General features: G+C 36.7%; 1 long non-coding RNA gene across 1 annotated transcript; it reads right to left on the bottom strand.

The window, feature by feature from the left end:
• Positions 1-404: 404 nt before the first annotated feature.
• Positions 405-19948, bottom strand: LOC121108998. Its single transcript, XR_005843689.2, has 3 exons — positions 19662-19948; positions 12452-12526; positions 405-8005 (listed from the first exon to the last, which is right to left on the bottom strand). It is a non-coding gene; the product is annotated as an uncharacterized LOC121108998 (long non-coding RNA).
• Between the last annotated feature and the right edge of the window lie 720 nt (positions 19949-20668).

Genomic DNA, 20668 nt, shown 5'->3' with positions numbered 1-20668 from the left:
GTTTGAAAACATTTCCCCTTGTCTTATCACTATCCACCCTTGTAAACAGCTGCTCCCCTTCCTATTTATAGACTCTCTTCAAGTACTGGAAGGCCACAATGAGGTTTCCCCAGAGCCTTCTCTTCTCCAAGCTAAACAAGCCCGGTTCTCTCAACCTTTCCTCATAGGAGAGGTGCTCCAGCCCTCTGATCATCTTAGTGGCCCTCCTCTGGACCCGCTCCAAGTGTTTCACATCCTTCCTGTACTGGAGGCCCCAGGCCTGGATGCAGTACTGCAGATGAGGCTTCACAAGAGCTGAGTAGAGGGGCACAATCACCTCCCTCTCCCTGCTGGCCACCCCTTTTTTAATGCAGCCCTGAACATAGTTGGCCTTCCAGGCTGCAAGCGCACACTACTGGCTCGTGTCCAGCTTCTCATCTACCAGGACCCCCAAGTTCTTTGGCACCTATTCTTAAGAACAAACAAACAAACAAACAAAAGAACAAAACAAAACACCTATTGCATCTAATCTTGAAATTCTTAAGAACTAGTCAGGAAACGTCTTTAGTGCAGAGTCCCCTAGTATATTTTTACCCAATATTCATTGGACCTTGATTTAGAGATTCTACTTCATTAATGGCAATGAATTTTGACAAAAGGAGCAGTACTCTATGCATACCACTGCCTAACACCTCTGATTAGTTTAGAAGTTGGTTGCATGGAGAGAGCTCTTGAGCTTAGTCATAATTCTGTCACAACAAAGGAGATTTTCTCAATATGCAGTAGTACACATAAGAAGAACAATAACAACCTTCTGACTACACTGAAAAAACAAAGCTTATGTCTTATGATGAAAATTGCTCTTACACTGATGTTAGCTATGAAATGCAATACTGGTGGTTGGTGGACAGTTGGACTAGATGATGTTAAGTGTCTTTTCCAACCTTAATGATTCTATGATTCTTTGACAAGCCATCACTGCATTTGACATAGAAAATGTGGGTGTTTAAGACTCTCATAGTTTCAGTCTCATGGTGGAAAAAATATTGTGGTATTAACGGCATGAAATTATTTCTATGTTGATGACATTCTGATGACTGCTAGATGAAACAGTCAATATGTCTAGAACAATCAGTGGTCTAGATTGGGTATATTTCTACATTCATTGTTTTTTATTTGTTTACCGCTTGTGGTGGTTGAAACATATTATTAGGAAAGGTATCCCAATAGGCTGTCTTTAAATCAGCTTGGGTTGAATAACTTCAGCTCTTGTATACAAAGTATAGCTTCAGGAGATCTAAGAAAGGCATGCTGAAACCAGAGCTCACAATACTTAAACAAAGTGTCATAGTGTCTGGTTTAGGATATAAATTAATAAAAGAACAAGGAAAGTAGTGCTACCTTTTCTGACAGTTCCAAACCCAGTGATCCTCGTTAATGAAGCAGAGGTTGACATTTCTAAACCCATTCATAATCATCTCTGAACTCCATAGCACTGGAACTGTTTTTATTTCCTTAACAGGTGACATTATCTTCCTGAATGTTTTGATAGCTCATACCAGAGACTTTGTGCTATGTGTTGCGATTCTATTCAGGATTTCATTGGTGAATGGCACATCAAAATATATAAAAGGAAAATCAAAACTTTGTAAAAATATACAAACATTATTAGATAATTTAAGAAATGTAAGAATGTGTACTACTAATAAAAAAGTCTGCATCTTTTATTCATGTTGAAAGTTGATTTAATCCTTATATATATTTTTTTAATTTTGAATTTTGTGGAAGCATATCTAATGCAAAATATATGAGCATCTAGGAAAACATCTTAGCAGATGTTAAAGAAGTTGGTACATAAAAACAAACAAACAAAAAGTGTATTTTCTTAAAGAGGTAATACAAATACAAAGAGATTTTCACAACTAAAGATTATTTAACAAAAATTGAAAAATTAGCATGCTATGATTGGATCTACAGGAATGTAATGAGTACCTAAGGGAAGAACGTGGCAATATATCAAATAAACAGGAAGTGTCAACAAATATTTACCAAGCAAACTACAAAAGATTATTAAACTATGATTCATGAAATGCAGTATGCTAACACAATACGCAAAAGCAGTGTTTCATATTTCTCAGAATGTACAATGTCTGCAAAGACAGCAATAGCTGAATATCCAGACTGACAAAAATAAGTACAAAGAATGTGGAAGTCTTGAAGGCCAAAGAGAATAAAGTCTAAATGATTTTAAATACTTATGACCTTAATCTCTCATGTTAAAAACAAAAACAAACAAAAAAACCAAACAACAACAACAAAAAAAAACTTGTTGCTTGCAAAAATACTAGCAAAAATCTTAAAGATAAGCTTGAACTCCAAAATTGTAATAATAGATGCAAATGAAAACAATTGAATTGAAATTAGTGATGTATGTTGGCACTATCTCCACTTCAGGTGCACATTAACTCTACAGACTACAAATTTATATTGGAAAAATTATTCAGGACTGAATTTTCCAGATTATATGACACTTCTTGAATGCAGCTTGTGGCACTTTATTCACATTTCCACTGAACACACCACAGCATAAAGGAACAGCATAAAGAAGAGGTGATTTGGTGCTGAGATTTGAAAGTGTAATAAGTTTAATCAAATTTGATTTATGTATAGTCAACTAAATGCACAAAACAGGCAGCTTGATATCCCACACAGTTAAGAGAGGAGATATAAAGTAACAGGCCATCCTCTTTTAGTAGTCCCTTAATTCCATAGCTGATATGTGTCAGAGTCCCTGATTTTTGTTTCTTTGACTAGGGAGTTATTTGAAAGTATGTTTCCTCATCTGCAACTCCTCTTCTTTCCTCAGTTCCCATTCCCTCATTTTCTTACCCCATTTCCTTGTGGATAAATTAAATAATAAAAGAATGAACGTTTCAGGTAAATGCAATAAAGTCATTTAATGGATTCTAACATCTTTGTGTACACACTGTTCCATGATATCAAATTTGAAGCAATTTTGCCTTAAAACAAACAAACAAACAAACAAAAACCTTCTGATTTTCTATTTTGGAAGCAGTAGATATGAACTACGTACGCTGTATAGCATAGTATTATCAATAAAGCTGTTTCTGCTGATGATCTATACAACTATTCTCTGAGTAACAGATCAGAGTCAGAGAGTCAATGAATCTTAATACCTAAGACCAAATGCATGACCAAGTGTTATTTTGGAAAGGGCAAATTCAGGAAGAACTGTTCTATCCCAGGTTTCAGGAAGCAAGATGGAGATCACAACAGTAGATTTTTCTCCAGACCTGCCAGTGCTACCCAATGCAGAGGCTGTAGCACAGAATCCATCCCTCAGTGTCACTTCAGCATCATATGTTTCTGCATGTGGTGAAGTGCAAACATTTCAGTCAGAAACAGTCTCTGTAGTTTTCTTCCAGTGCACGTAAAACAAAATCGAAAAACCCAGTTGATGCTAATTGGACTTGATGTGGAGTAAAGGGCCTCTTGCTTCGTTTAATATGTTGTAGTGAATTAAAAGGAGCTAATAAGAGCATGACAAAATTCATTTTATGTGAATAGACTATGAATAAATATGAGGTACATCAACTGCTATGTCAGTGTTCCGCTGCTGTCTACTCCTCAATCCTACTTTTTTTCTAATCATGGACCTATACACAGTCTTCAAACTTTAACTGCAATTCATGCAGCTTTTCTGATTAAAACAGGATGCAAACATATTCTTTCTGTTAAGTAAATCCCTAGCAGAGCAGTTGCTTAAAGTGCTTTCCTGAGGAGGAGCTGAAAGGAGGTGACAAGTAACATTCTTCCCCTGAAAACAAAGAAATTACTGCGGCTTGATAAGAAGCAAACTCTGATCAGCATGTGTCAGAAGACAGAGCACCCAAAAAGCCACTGCAAGCAGCAGATTCATGTGGCTTCTTTGACTAAGGATTGGATCCCCTGTGGTCACAGAAAATCTCCTTCCTGTGCAGAATTTTTTTCTTTTTAGTTTCACTTTGCAGGAAGCTTTTACACAGATAGTTTATTTTCTTTTTTTATTATTTTTTTTTTACAAAAGAATATTAAATAACACAAGTACTAAAAATAAATAAATAAATAAATAAAATACTCTTCCATGATACATTATGCACTTATGATTCACTGAATGAATGCTTACAGTAGAAGAATCATAGAACCATGGGATATCCCAAGTTTGAAGGGACCCATAAGAATAAGACAGCTCTGCAGATGGGCAAACATGCCATGTTCATGAAGCTCATGAGAATAATACAGAGTGTGACTAATTTACGTTGGCTTATTCTCCATTATTTTAGGTAAACTACTATCAAGAGTTCAGTGGATGAATTTGTAGTTTAAATGTTTCTCTCTCAGTTCATTAAAAAAAGTGTAAATGTCTCTGAGAGTTAGCAGAACCAGTCTGGGAAGAGTGAATATACGACTAAGCAATAAGAGAGGAAAAAAAGACCCAACAACTAGAAGAAGAATTTTGAGGGGATCTATGAGCCTGAGTTAGCTTTTCTCCATGTATTCTTTTCTGGAAACTGGGGACTTTAGCACTGTGATGATGATTATGTTACAGAAACAGCTAATGGGAATTACATTACTATTGTGTTTGAACAGTGTAATGCAATTTTGTTAAAGGTAGTTTACATTTGCACAGTATTTTCATTATATTTTATACCACTCTGCAAAATCAGAAGTTCCTTGTAACATGAAATGCCTTTAAATAAGTAAATCTGATTCTATACATTACACACACCATTCATGGAATACTAAATAAACCCGATCAGAGAGTGTAGGAATCAGACGATGCTAAAAGTTAACACGAATGCTCCCTAAAGAGAATGGAAATATTTTCACACAGTGGACCCTGGGATACTTTCAACTTATCACTGTTACATGTTTTTACAAAATAGAGTAATAATTACAAGTTCTTTTTATACTTGATTCAAGCAAAATTTCTCCAACACAAACAAGACACTTACATAAATATATTGCCAAATTGAAAAGATCTGTCCAGCTGAAATAGTGTTCCCCTCACTTTTCCTGTCCCCTAAAAATAAGGAAGGGTTATACGTATTTTTCCTTGAGATAGCTGGTGGACACTTTTCTAGGAGTAATGGAAGCACCAGAAATCAGATAGCAAGGGACCATACAAGAATTATGGCTTTCATAAGAATTTCCAGAAGATGGCATACTAGGTAACTTGAAAATAGTGCATTTGCCTCTTCACTGTCTTCAACCTCTTGTATCCATTTCTACCCTTGCATATGGAAAGCCAACTGTATTAGTAGCACTTTATATCCTCTTTACACACAGGAAGTAGCGAAATGTAATTTTTTTGTCAGCAAATTCTCATTTCAGTGAACAAAAATTTATTAAATTTTTATCTTTATGATAAACAAAGGGAATTCAAAGCAAAGTACTCCTGCAGTTATTTGTAGCAGATGATCAAAAACATACAGCGAATATAAGAGCTGTCCTACTTCCTATCCTCTATGCTCTTTTTTTTTTTTTGTACACAGCAAAGATCAAAATTGAATGTTTTCTAAAAAGTTCTTAATTCACTAGTGTTCTTAATTGTGTAATTCTAAAATTAAGCCAAGTACAGGATGTCAATTTTGACCTTAACTAGTGGTTTTATTCTTGTATATGATGACTGAGAGCACTATTAATTTTACTGTGTGACAGCACAGGATATTCCAAATATTATTCCATTTTAAAAATATTACTGGAACACAGTTTTTCACAGAGGCCAAAAGTAGAAGAAGACAATGAAGGCTGACAAAAATCAATTGCATATAGGAATATTCATTTCAAATCAAGACTGTCTTTCTTATTTCTTTATATTTTAAAGTTCAGATACATTCATATGGTGAAAGTATTTGGAGAACTTGAATCCTTTGATCTTTTAAAACCTTGTAACTACAATACATTATGAAACCAACAAAAAACCTCAGGCTTTCATAACAGTCTCACAAATGTTTTGTCTCATGCCAGCGATACAGAAAAGATGAATTTGCTCTTGTTGTGTCTTCAGTTTTGCATGAGAGCTCTGTCACAGGCTGATTTTCATACTAACTGTTCTTTTGTAGTATTTTTTTTTTTAGTATTTCAGGATATTACAGGATTCCTAAGGAGAGCAGGTATATTTCATGTGTGAAAATCATAAGGCAGTATGATAAACAAGTAGGAAATACCAAAGTAGATTTCAGTGCAGAATAGTATTTTAATACATATGTAGAAGGCATGCAAATCATTTATTATTGAAAGATTCAGCAAAAGTAATAATGTAAAAGTAGAAAATATCTGACATCTAACACCCTTTTAGCAGAACAAATAAATTTGTATCAGGAAGACAGCTAAATCTGGATTAAGAAAAACAGATAAAAAGAAAGTAGTTAAGTGCAGTCAAAAATAAATTCCTACGCATAATCATAGCAAAATAATATTATTTCAGGTCCAAAAATTGACAGAAAATTATGAAAAAGTGCACTTGGATATTTATTTGTTCAGAGACATGCTGCAACAGCAAAGTTGGTGTGCTTGACAAAAATTTAGGACAAAGTTGATTTTTGTTGAAACTTTTAATATGTAAAAAATGAAGGGGTCTGGGAATCAATGAAGATGCTGAAATGTGAGTATTCTGTACAAAGTGTCCAAAATGGAGATAGAAGAATTTTATCATTACATGTTCAGTTTCCTGGCAACAGGCAAGATGTAAAAACTAAGGAAAATTATTAGAATGATTCAGTAGACTCTACTTAAGGCTCTTCATGGTGATTATCTGGACTATGATCCCAGAATCAGAGGGTGTAGAACTGGGCTAATTTTTCATTGATACAGTCAGTTTAAGTGTATGATACTGTCCATCCATTTGCACATAAACCTAATGACATCTCAAGAGGTTTTTTGTTTGCTTGTTTGTTAAATTTATATATGTGACTTATGTCTACACTAGGAAAGGACTACAAACGTCAGAATTTATTAAGACCTTTTTCTGTACTACAGACCTTCATTTATTGGAGTTCCTTATACTCTTTTCTCCTCAATGAATATTGCCAAGTTTAAACTACTTGTTGCTGCTATATAGAATCATAGAATGGTTTGGGTTGGAATGAACCTTTAAGATCATCTAATTCCAGACCCCTTCCATAGGCAAGGACACCTTCCACTTGACCATGTCGCTCAAAGCCCCATCCAGCCTGGCCTTGAGTACTTCCAGGGAGGGGGCATCCACAACCTCTCTGGGCAACCTGTTCCAGTATCTCACCACCCTCACAGTAAAGAATTTCTTCCTAAAATCTAGTCTAAATCTACCCTCTTTCATTTTAAAACCATTCCCCCTCATCCTGTCACTATGTGCTTATAAGAAAAGTCCCTCCTCACCTCTCTTGTAGGCCCCCTTCAGGTACTGGAAGGCTGCTATACGGTTCCCCTGAGGCCTTCTCTTCTCCAGGGTGAAAAGCTCCAGCTCCCTCAGCTTGTCCCTGTAGGGGAGGTGCTCCAGTTCTCCGATCATCTTCTTGGCCCTCCTCTGGACCTGCTCCAGCAGCTCCACGTCCTTCTTGTGTTGGGGGCCCCAGAACAGCGTGCAGTACTCCAGGTGGTGTCTCACAAGAGCAGAGCTGAGGGGCAGAATCACCTATACACCTCAGAATTCTGTTTAAAACAGTATAAATAAACTAAAATTTTATATTTTGTATCAAAACTTTCCATAGTGACACATAAAAACGTCAGTAGTAATTATTATTATTTTTTTAATCTAAGGATTTGGTAAAAGCAACAAATGGAAGATTCTGCTCTTCTAGAAACATTTGAAAACATCAACCTCAGTCTCTGTAAAGAAGAGTTCAAGTGGGAATCTTTGTAAGATTTTTTGTATAAACGACATATAATAATGAGAAAATGAAATGATTTGTATCTTATCTTAGTGCTCATTTTATTATTTGTTCAGTTTTTGAACTTACATTTTTCCTTGTGCACTTCCAGCTCCCTGTTAAAAAAAAAAAAAAAAAAGAGGATTTACCACCAGTTTGTAAGCCCTTAGCAAACATATTTATTCTGATTATATATGTTATTTATATTGTATGCTTTGTGAAATTTATAGTACAGCTACATGACTAAGTACATAATGGAGGTCCAGGTGAGAGGGTCTCTAGGCTATTTTTTTCTAATTAAATAAGAATTTGAGAGTTGAAAGTGTAGCAAAGGTGATGTAAGGTTAGTACTACATAAATGGATTATTACTAAAACAGCAACAACACTGCTCTCGAATTCCATAGTAAAATATTATGGGTGGTGGTAGAAAGTAGAGAAAGATTACTTGAGATGCATTTTACACAGTGGATGACATGGTGTCATTAATAATAAAAATAACAGTAATCTTGGAGAAATAAGGACCCTGTATTTGAGTGAAGATCCCTGCAAAGAATAAAAATGATGTTCTTATACATGCTCCTGTGCTTTATGGAATAGTCTTGAATGCTTGATTTTTCACATCAAAGTAATTTAAGACAGATGTTCCTTAAGTAACAGAAAAGCAATCAATTTCAAAGTACTTATTTTGCTCAGATGGATTTCTTTATTTTAGTTATGCTAAGAAAGATTCACTATGACACTCTAATTCTTCTGTTGCTTTTCATTGAGACGAGTAGTGGAATGCCATTTGCAATGACAATATTTAAAGAAGGATTTTATATGTAAGATTCTAGTTGTAAACCAGCTACATGAATTCCTATTGTATTGACTTCAGAAGTAGTCAAAGCAATCAGTGGCATGCAAGATACAACTCAGCTTCTAATCAGTAAGGTACTGTCAATACTAAATTTATGAGAATCCATCTGGAGGTGAATCCCACACTTTAAGCTGTATGAGCGTTACTTTCTATGACTGCTATTATTGTTGGACCACTTATGTCGTTATTAACAAGGTTGTGGAGATCATATGATGCCCAGAAAAACCATTCTTACACTCAGCTTCAAAAATAGGAGGAAGGGCAATCTGTGGTGCTTGGTCTCATTTTGTTCCTTAGAAAAATCAAGAAGCTAGTGTCCTTCAGAATCTTTGTTGAGCACAGAAAGTGAAGAAGATAAATGAGAACACTCAACATGGATTTTCCAAGGAGGTTGGACTAGACCTCTGGTGTTGTCTCTAACTCTCTCAATATCCATATGTTCAGTAACATGGTGAATCATAGAATCATTGAATCACAGAATCATAGAATCAAAAGGCTGTAAAGGACCTACAAGATCATCTGGCCCAACTGTCCTCCCATCACCATTACTACCACAGGCTACTAAACCATACCTTATAGCTCCTCATCCAGACACCTCTTGAACACTGCCAGGGACGGCGACTCCACAATCTCCCTGGGCAGGCCATTCCAGTGCCTGACCACTCTCTGAGAGAAAAAGGTTTTCCTTATATCTAATCTAAATCTTCTCTGGTACAACTTGTGACTGTTTCCTTGGATCCTGTTTGTTGCCTGGGAGACCCCTCTTCAACACAACCTCCCTACAGGAAGTTGTAGAGTGCAATGAGGTCTCCCCGACCCTCCTCTTCTCCAGACTAAACAATCCCAGCTACCTCAGCTGCTCCTCATAAGAACTGTGCTCCAGACCCTTTACCAGTTTCGTTGCCCTTCTCTTTTCTGGACACATTCCAGAGCCTCAATGTCTTTCTTGTAGTGAGGGGCCCAAAACTGAACACAGTACTCGAGGTGCGGCCTCACCAGTGCTGAGTACAGGGGGATGATTACCTCTCTGCTTCTGCTGGCCACACTATTTCTGATGCAGGCCAGGATGGCATTGGCCCTCTTGGCCACCTGGGCACACCGTCGGCTCATGTTCAGTCTAGCATCAACCAACACCCCCAGGTCCCTTTCCTCTTCACAGTCATCCATCCACTTAGCCCCAAGCCTATAGCACTGCATGGAGTTACTGTGGCCAAAGTGCAGAACCCAGCAATTGGCTTTGTTGAACCTCATTCCATTCACCTCAGCCCAGCAATCCAGCTTATCTAGATCTCTCTGAAGGGCCTCCCTATCCTCAGGCAGATCAACACTACCTCCCAACTTGGTGTCATCTGCAAGCTTACTGAGGGTACACTCAATCCCCTCATCTAGGTCATCAGTAAAGATATTAAACAGGATGGGCCCCAGTACCTACTCCTGGGGGACACCACTTGTAATGGGTCACCAGCTGGACTTAACACCATTAATGACTACCCTTTGGGCATGACCCTCCAGCCAGTTCCTTACCCAAAGAAGGGTGTATCTGTCCAGGCCACGGACAGCCAGTTTCCCCAGGAGAATACTGTGAGAGACTGTCAGAGGCTTTGCTGAAGTCTAGGAAGACTACATCAACAGCCTTTCCCTCGTCTACCAGTCTGGTCACCCAGTCATAGAAAGAGATGAGGTTGGTCAAGAACAGAGCACAAACTGCCTTTTATAAACCTGTGCTGGCTGGGCCTGATGCCCTGTATGCCACACATGTGCTGTGTAATCTCACCCAAGATGATTTGCTCCATAACTTTCTCTGGTACCGAGGTCAGGCTGACAGACCTGTAGTTCCCCGGATCCTCCTTACAACCCTTCTTGTAGATGGGAGTCACATTGGCAAACCTCCAATCCTCTGGGATCTCTCCAGATAACCAGGAGTGCTGATAGATGGCCAAAAGCGGCTGGGCAATCACCCCTGCCAGCACCGCACCATACGGTGGAGCAGATCTGGTCCCATGGACTTGTGACAGTTCAGATGGTGGTAACATGTTCCACATAAAATTTGACACTCCGCTTCCTAATGGCTTCCTCAGGAGGAAACAGAATAAAAAATTGCCTTTGATTTATCTTAGAGTTCCTCATTGATCCCTTCCAAGACAGGAGACCATCTCTACCTCTCCCAGTCCTACACTCATTCATCTATTCCAAGATTTAACTTATTTTGACAATTAATTATTAAAAAAACATTTAATTATAAAAGACCTAGGACACTTGTTTCCTCCTACAGAATTCACAGATATGTGTTATAACACTAAAGCTGTATGAATAAGTCTGGAGACTAGAACACTTCTCATATGAATATAGGCTGAGAGTTCTGGGATTGTTAAGCTTAGAGACAAGAAGGCTTTTGGGACATCTCACTATGGCCTTTCAGTTCTTGAAGGGAGCTTATAAACAGGAGGGAGAAAGACTTAGACATGATCTGATTGTGATAGGACAAGGAGGAATGGTTTCAAACTGAAAAAGAGGAGATTTAGATTAGCTGTTAGGAGGAAATTTTGTACTCAGAAGGTAGTGAGGCCCTGGTACAGGATGCTCAGAGATGTTGTGGATGCCACATCCCTGGGGGTATTCAAGGCCAGGTTGGATGGAGCCCTGGGCAACCTGGTCTGGTTGTTGACAATCAGAAGGAAAATTTCCTACCAGAAACATACAATTAAGTGTAAAAAGGTTTGTCAAAAGATATTAAATAGATTCTAAATTCCTTATTTTCTATGTCAGTTACCGCATCAGAGGAAAATTTGGTCTGACAATATGTTTTGACACAAATGTCTTGGAAAATGTTTGTTCTATTATCATCTTGTTACTTGCTAGACAGATCATTCAGTACTTTCTCTGGATATTTACAGATTTCAGAATGAATATGTACATAGTTTTGTTCAAATCATTTTCCTTTACAAAAAGCTGTATTCTGGTCCACCTTCTCTAGTCTTGTGGGAGTTCTTAAAGATAATTTCTTAATGAGTTAGAAATTGATTGATACATTTTTTAAGTACTTTACTGCAGTGTCTTGCTATTTGTGTCCTGTGGACTGTTAGATGTCTATAAAGACACCAGATAATAGTGTTTTTGTTGTTTGTTTGGCAGTAGACCATGGAAAAGAAAAACATGGGAAGGAAGACAAAAGCCTCATCCAGCAATAGCAAGAGGCTCAACTTCACTCCTTCATTCCAGACTCTTTTACCTACTCCTCCCAGTAAGGATTCAGTCAGGTTACACAGGTTCAGACATTTACTGTCAAGCTGTGCAATTGTTTAACTGTTTAAATTCTATGAACTTTAATATCAAACAATGTGTTAGCAATAGATTGTTTGATTTAAAAGTTTATATCCATAAAAATAATGTATCTAATAAGAAATATTTATCACTTTTTAGTTTAGAGTATCTCAATGGCCCAGGAAAAATAATGGCATTTTGTAAATTACATGCTGAACATTTTAAATCCTTCTGCATCTACAAAGTATTTTAAATTCAGTACACTAAGCACATTAAAAAAACATAATATAATCCTTCAAAAACCCAGTGAATAATATAGAATACTGTTGTATTGGAATTTTTCTGACCAGAGACCCATATTTTCTCCCTCTTATTTCCACTGTGCTAAATCATAAATGAGGAATTGCATAAATACAATGCCATAGGACATAGGTAAACACATACCTGTTTTATTTTCTGAGAAGCAGGCTATTAGTAGATAACACATCAGTGCTTCCTTAGAATACTGTGTCACTTTTCCTGTGATGAAAAATAAAAGAATTTTAAGAGAACTCTTGAAATGAAGATCAACTTGATGATGGTCCATTTCCAGAGCTTTAAGATTATAAGGCAAAGAATATACTATATGAAAGAACACTAGAAATCTGTCAGCTATCTGCTTGCTAGATCTCCTCATGGTGCCCTGTCAAATTACATAATTTTCCTTTCAGAGATGCATCTTCAGGTGGTTAGGCTGGCAGAGGAAAAGGTGCAAGAGGGTAGGATAGTGAGCAAAGTGCTAGTCTTCTCTTCTGTGTTTCTTTGGACAGAATTTGAGTTTGAGCTGGGACATACAGTAGAAATGCTCAATACTGCTGCCTTCCATATGCATCTTGATAGAGTACAGCAGCAAACTAGCTCTTCTTAGAGGAAATAGCAAATGAAATAAGAGCTCTCACATACTCCAAATTGTTGAGAAATGTAGAAACATCAGAGAAGGTATTATACGGTCAGTCTGGAAAAGATATTTCGTTTTCCTCCTCTTTGTTCTCGTTATTAAATATATTCACATTAAAAAATAATCAAGGCTTCTTAAGATCTTATGCCTAATCCCTGTAGACTATTCCATAAAAATATCTTTAAGATTTATGTTTCTCTCTTAGATTTCTGCTATACGAAATAAATGAATAACAAATTTAGCTGCTAGTGGAATAACTTTCACTTTTCTACCCCTTTTCTCAAATATTTAAAATTATAGAGAAAAATAAAAAAGAATATCTTTCTGAGTAGTCTATGTGTTCTGCTGCATTTATGAAGGGCAATTAAACAGATAACACAAAAACTTGGATATCCCCAGTTAGCCAGGACTGCCAAAGGATGATGGAGAGTTGCTTGGCAACCACATCCGCCAACTCCCTCAGCACTCTAAGGTGCAATCCATCCGGCCCCACAGACTTGTGAGCATCCAGATTTCTGAGCAGGTCCAAAACTATCTCATTGTGGATCATGCAGGGCCTACTCTGTTCCCCATCCCTATCTACCAGCGCAGGGGGCTGTGTTCCTAGGGAGTAACAAGTCTTACTACTAAAAACTGAGGCAAAGAAAGCATTAAGCACCTCAGCCTGATCCTGATCCTTGGTCACCAAGTTGCCCTCGGTGTCCAACAAGGGATGGAGATTCTCTGTAGTCCTCCTCTTGCTGTTGATGTATTTATAGAAATATTTGTTTTCCTTTACCTTAGTGGCCAAGTCCAGTTCTAGCTGGGCTTTGGCTTTTCTAATTTTCTGCCTGCACAGCTTCACTACATACCTGTAATCATCATAAGTATCTTGTTCACTCTTCCAGAGACCATAAACTTTCCTTCTGTTCTTGAGTTCCAGGCAGAGGTCTCTGTTCAGCCATTCGGGCCTCCCTGCCTGACGGCTTGTCTTCGTGACTTGGGATGGTCAGCTCCCACACCTTTAAAATAACTTCCTTAAAGTATTCCCAGCCTTCCTGGGCTCCCACACTCTCCAAAACTACCTCCCAAGGGACCCTCTCAACCATGGTCCTAAAGAGGTTAAAGTCTGCCCTTCAGAAGTCCAGACAGGCAGTTCTGCTGACTCCCCTCTGTGGTTCAACAAGGATCTCATGATCACTATGCCCCTGACGGCCTCCAACCTCTACATCCCCCACAAGACCTCCTCTGTTAACAAACAGCAGGTCCAGGATTTTGTTTCCCCTTGTTGGCTCCCTCACCAGATGTGTCAGGAAGTTATCTCCCACACACTCTAGGAACCTCCAGGACTGTTCCCTATCTGCTGTTTCCAGCAGATGTCTGGAAAGTTGAAGTCCCCCACAAGAACAAGGAGGAGAGACCTTGAGACCTCACCCAACTGTCTATAAAGTGTCTTGTCCACCTCTTGATCCTGGATGGGGGGCCTGTAGCAGACTCCCATGATAATATCAGTCTTATTGGCCTTCGCTTTTATTCTGACCCATAAGCTCTCAATCATATAATCACTTTGATGACATTGACACTTTCCTTGAGTAGCAATTTCTGAAATAAAAACACCTGCAGTTAGGTGGAAGGAAACATCCAGAAAATGTCTGGAATATTCATCTGTTGATGGATCATAGTCTATGTGGAAATTTACCTAAGTCTCTTGAAGAGATTGTTTGACTAGAGCTGAATATGATTTTTGTTATTTTAAAATTTATTTAATGAGCACTTATCAGAACAAACTAACTGAATAACTCAATAACACTAACAGATTTTTATCCATTTACGAAGAGGAAAATCAGGATTCAATTTTGTCTCTGCCTGAAGATGTTCATGCTCCAAAAGGATCAGCCAACCAGCATGGGTTTAGACAGGGAAGAAAACCTACTCCAACTGTGCAATAAAGAATACAAATTGTATGGAAAAAAGATGGAAAAAAATTATGCAGTCACCCAACAAGTAATAGGGTCTCCCAGCTTTTAGTATTTGTTTCTGGAACAATGCTTATATGTAACATTGAATAGGCCTTTTGATTACTTGGATAATATGATCTTTTGGGGAGATAACCCAAGGAGAGATCATGCTTTCTGGGCAGAAAAAGATGTGCTTTTTAATTACACTGTGTACCTATCTGTTCTAACTCTTTATTGAAGAGAAGTACATTACTTTGCTTCAGGCTGTTATTACTTGTATTTCCTTGTCTTTAGGAAGTAAAAAAAAAATTAGTCTGTACTTTTTTTTGTTTGTGATTTTTTTTGAGAAGGAATACCTTTATCACAAATTGTATTCACGATGTCATTTTGAAATCAAACATTGAAAGAGAGTGTATTGAAATCAAATGTGGGAAGGCAGTGAGAATGCTGTAGGCATTTATCAGGTGTGCAGAGGGAATGCATAACTTGAATTTTCTTGGCGTGATTGGTAAGGTGAAAGTAGCTGTGTGGTTTTTTTGGAAATCAAGAAATATCATGATATATTTCCTTAATATCCCATTAGTCCTGAACTGTCAAGCTCAAGTGCCTTGTGACATAAGAAAACAAGGACTTAATATTACAGAGATAATTCAAATCATTTCCCTACTCTTTCCTTCAGATTAGCAAGGTCTATTTCCTTCAAAACCTACAGATCTGCTGGCCAGGTTTCTGGGGCAAATTGGTCTTTTTTTTGGTGCATTTGTGTTGCACTTTGCACAGCTGGTCAATGTTTTGGGCAATTCTGCAATAGTGTGTTACAGATTATTCCATAACGTTTGTGTGTCTGTCATTATTTCTTTCCTTCTTGACAAAAATAATTAAAAACATATAAAAAAATAAAATAAAAGCATGATTTTGCTGGCCCCTATAGAAATAGGAAAGCAGAAGTTCACAGCTTGTCATAAAACTCATCAGTTTGGAGAATTAAGATGTGGAAAAAAAGATAACCTTTACTGAAGGGGCAGAGGTAGTGAGGTTTTGAACAATTTTTCTTGGAACAGTTCAGTTTATCGTAACATTTCCTTCTAGTAAATACTCTAAAGGAGAGTACAAAAGAAGAGAATGAACAGACAAAGTCACTCTCCATGACTTCCTGCTGGCTTTTCCAAGCATTATTTTCAAACTGCTGTCTTAAAAGTGGGGGGGAGGAATATATATACAATTAACTTCATCTTCCATGTATTAATTTGAAAGGTTTACAGTTCTAAAAGTAGTTGTTTGGTTCAATCTGTCAATTCACCCCTTGTGTCTTGGAAAGTTTAATGTTACTACAGGATAATGAAACAAAAATGTTATGCGCAAAGCAGTTAATATTTTACTCATTACAATATACATATATTAAAAAAAAAGCTCACTTAAGTAACTGAGTGGACTGTTTCATTGACTGAAATATTTATGTCTAATTCTCCCTGAGATCTAGAATGTAAAATGTTAAAATCAGTCTTTTTAGTAATTAACTCCTGTTGAGGGCAGTCTCTACATAGGTAAGATGATTAAAAACTTTAGTTGCAGCAAGATAAATCTTATTGCTCTTACTGTGTATCTGGTCCCATTGGCTGGACATTGCTTTATTTTAGTAGAAGTCAATTAGGATGGTACAAGATCTGTAAGATGCATATCAAATTGGCCATATCTGTGTAACATTTAATTCAATGAAAAGAAAAATTACAAACAGCTTTTTCTCATGTGACATACTTCATATGTTTCTTATCGTTACACCTTCAAATATAGAGAAAAGGGAAATTATATATCAAAAGAAATAGACAGAAGTACAGAAAGTTTTTTAGAAAACAATACTTAAATATATGTATTCTTTAGTTTTTAGAAGTAATTAATAATAGGTAACGTGCTACCTGTACATATATTGGACAGTGATATACTGAAGAACATACAACTGCTCCTATTTATTTTACCATATGACAGCTGAGAAAAAGCATTCAAAGACAACTGACAAAAACAAGCAATTCTAACTAGCCTATGAACTTCTTTGCTATCTTATTTTACTGTTTTCAATGAATTAGTAGGTCACATGGAAGAATATGTACATATGAAAATATAAAGTGTATTAGATGTTCAAAATCCTCATGCTTCTGCATATAAAATCAGAGTTTGCCTAGAGTTAAAGAGAAATATATTTTATTTTGAAATTATTTTATAGGAGAAAATCTGATGCAAAACAACAGGTAATGTCTGCTTTTCTCTGAAATTTCCAACTGCTACACTGACTAGTGTCACAAAATGAACTGGCTGAATCTTTAAAAGTCCTTCTGCACTGACAGAGTGAGATGAAACCGAGCTGAAATGTTCAAGACAATGACATATCCATGGGATAATCCCTATGTCTCTGCATAATATTCAGTAGAGTCACAAAAGATTAGCAGAATTAAAATTTAAAACTTTAAAGTCAGTGAAGTTTCTGGTAGTCCTTTTGCTTTTCCACAAAACTGTAAAAATTGCTACCTGCTTAACAACTAATACACACCAACATAAAGAGTCATTTATTTTGCTATGAATGCATTATCTTGACATGATAGTCTGCTCTGAACAACGAGACTTGAGAAAATTACAGCAGTCTAGTCAAGCTATTGTCAGGAATTTCAAATCAGCTGGCTCTTCCTCTCTTTCACTGGTATCATATTGCAACCTTCAATATTTGTGTAATGACAACATTTTTTTTTCTGTAAAATGCTAGATATATCGCTGCATGTTGATATCAAAAATATGCTGCTGCTTTTTCTTTCTTCGTTTTTCCATGAATAATGTCAGAACAATTTAGAGAGCAGACTATTTCAGCTTGATAAAAATTGACCACATTTTGTCATCTCTTCTAATGTTACTGTCACAAAACTATGATCCAATTGTTTACTTACAATCTTTCTAACCAAAGCCACTCCTCATTCAGTACTGATTTTCCCATCAGCCGTGAAGATTATTTTATACCTACAAAGAGAATTATATTTTTTTTCCTTGAAAACTAGCTATGGAAAGAGGAAGCTTTTATGGAAATGAAGTGGTAATATCTTTCCCTATCTTGTCACAGGCTCTGGGAGGATTAATGTAAATATACAAGGATTTTACAGCAAATATTAAAATTGCAGATGCGGTTGAAAAGGACTGATGCAACAACTGTCTTACTGAGGGTAGTTTTGGCTTAGAGATGCTTTTGGGGCATATGGAAGTAACCTCCCAGACACTGTCAGGATTGTTGATAGGACTTCATTCTGAAATATGAACCATATCCAGCCAATAAATTGATCTTGTATAAGCTGAAGAGACTTCTGAGTACATCAACCAGAATAATCAACTGTCATGAAGCAGATTTTCCTCAAAAAATGAGGGGGAAGAAGCCCAGTCTTCATAACTTTGTGACTTCATCTATCTGATGAAGTTAAATGGAAGATTCTTCTACTCGCCAATTAGCAGTTGCTTTTTGCTATATTTAGTCCCAGTGGAATAATACAATAAGATATCATTCATCAAAGATGAGAGTGTCCAGCCAAAAGTGAATGTCTGACTATCTCCATCCTCTTGAGAAACCTTTTGCTGGTTAGTGTTGAAGAATATATGTCAATGAATAAAGTAATTTCATCTTTACTATCGTTGGTCTGGTATTTTTCATGGATAATAAATTCACTCAGACAAAAATGTCAAGTTCTTGGTGACATCATGAAAACTAAAATCTACTTTCTAAAATTACCGTACTTCAGTAGAATGTTTAAAATTTATCTTTATTGCTGAGAGATACTCTCTCCTTTTTATCTCTGAACTTGCCTAGAAGTCAATAATTTTAGTATAGTTACTGCATAGAAAACATGGGTCGCAAGATATAGAATTAAGAAATAATGTGCATTGACTTTTTTATTCTGAATTGTTGTGCAAAGAGAAGGCAGAAGTATAGAGGCAAACAGATGATGCACCCATTTTTCACTATTCTCTGACAACAAATTATATTTGATTTGTATTCACAGATTTATATGTGAAATTCTTCATGATTTAAATGAAAATTCTCATTGACTCACAGAGATCTTGAAACACATGCCCTATTGGTCTGTACACACAGAAGTACACTGATTTTTCAAGTCACTTCTGTTCTTAATTAATTCTTAATAATTTATGCCTTCATATGATCCAACTTCTCATGATATCTGGACTGGAAACATAAAATGTCCTCATTCAGTTAAAGTTGTAAGTTTGAAAAAAAAAATGGTGCTAAAAAGTAACTAAAAGTATAATGCACAGAAGCTCAGAAAGCATTTTACACAGAGGATTAATGAGTTCTAGTTGCTCAGGCTTTCAGCTGTAGATCACTGATTTTTAACCTAGTTTAACAGTGCCTCAAACTTGTTACCCTTTGAAGTCACTTTGGCAGTTCAATTGAAGTAATCTATGTGATACAGATTTCTGCAGAAAAATGTCTGTATAAAGAAAATCAGTCCCATGAAAACAAAACTTGCTAACAGCCACTACTGATGCCATGGAATAAATGAGCATGAAAAATGTTAAGGGATTATTTACCTTGCTGAGAATAAAACCCCTAATACCTAGAGGGAAGAAAAGAGGGAGGAGAAAGTAAAAGAAAGATAAGAGGATTTTTTCCCTCAAAAAATGCAGCTTCAGATAGAAATCTCCTCCAAAGTAAGTATAGCAAAATATAGTCAAATTATGGAGAAAATACTACATATGAAAATACAATAAAATATTATGTGATAATCTCATTTACCTTGACCAAACAGATAGCTTCCAAAATATTCTCCATCATAGTAGGTAAACTGTAGTGATGTTCTGCTTTTCATCGCTGGAATTACCATGAAAAATGTCCTTATTTCATCTGGGAATTAGTTGATTTTCTTCATAGTGGTCGGTATTATCCTATGTTTTGGCTTTAGGTGAAAAATGATGTTGATGTAACATTGATGTTTTAGTTGTTGCTGAGCAGTGCTGCAAAGAGCTGAGGACATTTCAGTTTTCTTAGCGTCTTGTACTGTCTCACCATCAAGGCAGGCGGGGAGTGCACAGGGAGTTGTGAGAGAACAAAACCAGGACAGATGACCCAAACTGACCACAGGGATGCTCCATACCATATGACATCATGTTGGACCTGTGTTAGCCAGGGGAGCTGCTGCTTCTTGGGTCTGGATGGGCATTGGTTGGCAGGCGGTGAGAAATTGCTTTGTGCATCATTTGTTTTTTGTTGCTGTTGTTATGGTTTTTTTTTTTTTTTGGTGAGTGTGTGTAAATATACAAATCTTTATTATTACTGTTATTTCTCTTTTCTTTTTCTGCCTTAGTAAATAGTTTTTATTTCAACCTAAGTGTTATATATATATTTTTTCAGTTCTCTCCTCTATCTCACTGGGAGGTGGGAGGAAAGAATGAAAGGCTGAGTGGTGTTTAGCTGCCTGCCAGGTTAAATCACTGCAACGAAGAAGTCTTATTCTTTTTCAGGCACTGGAATAACAAATTTATATCTGGATTTTTGGAAAAAATGAACACAGTACTGTCTTTTAAATAATACTTGTGAAAAACTTTCATCCTTAAACCTTATAACACAGAATGGAAAGAACAGCCTCTTGTAACCTCCTGTATTACAGAACATTAATGAAATGTCTGCAGAGCTCTGGTCCTTAAAGTCAGTTCCAAATCAGTGGTTTCAAAACAGCCTCTTGGTACTACCAGTGATTAGAGTTAGGAGTGTTGAATTTAGATGGGTAGAAAAACACATGCAAC

The sequence above is a fragment of the Gallus gallus genome, chromosome 1 (assembly GCF_016699485.2).
Source record: "Gallus gallus isolate bGalGal1 chromosome 1, bGalGal1.mat.broiler.GRCg7b, whole genome shotgun sequence".
NCBI lineage: Eukaryota > Metazoa > Chordata > Aves > Galliformes > Phasianidae > Gallus > Gallus gallus.
This window is presented reverse-complemented; position numbering and strand designations above follow the sequence as displayed.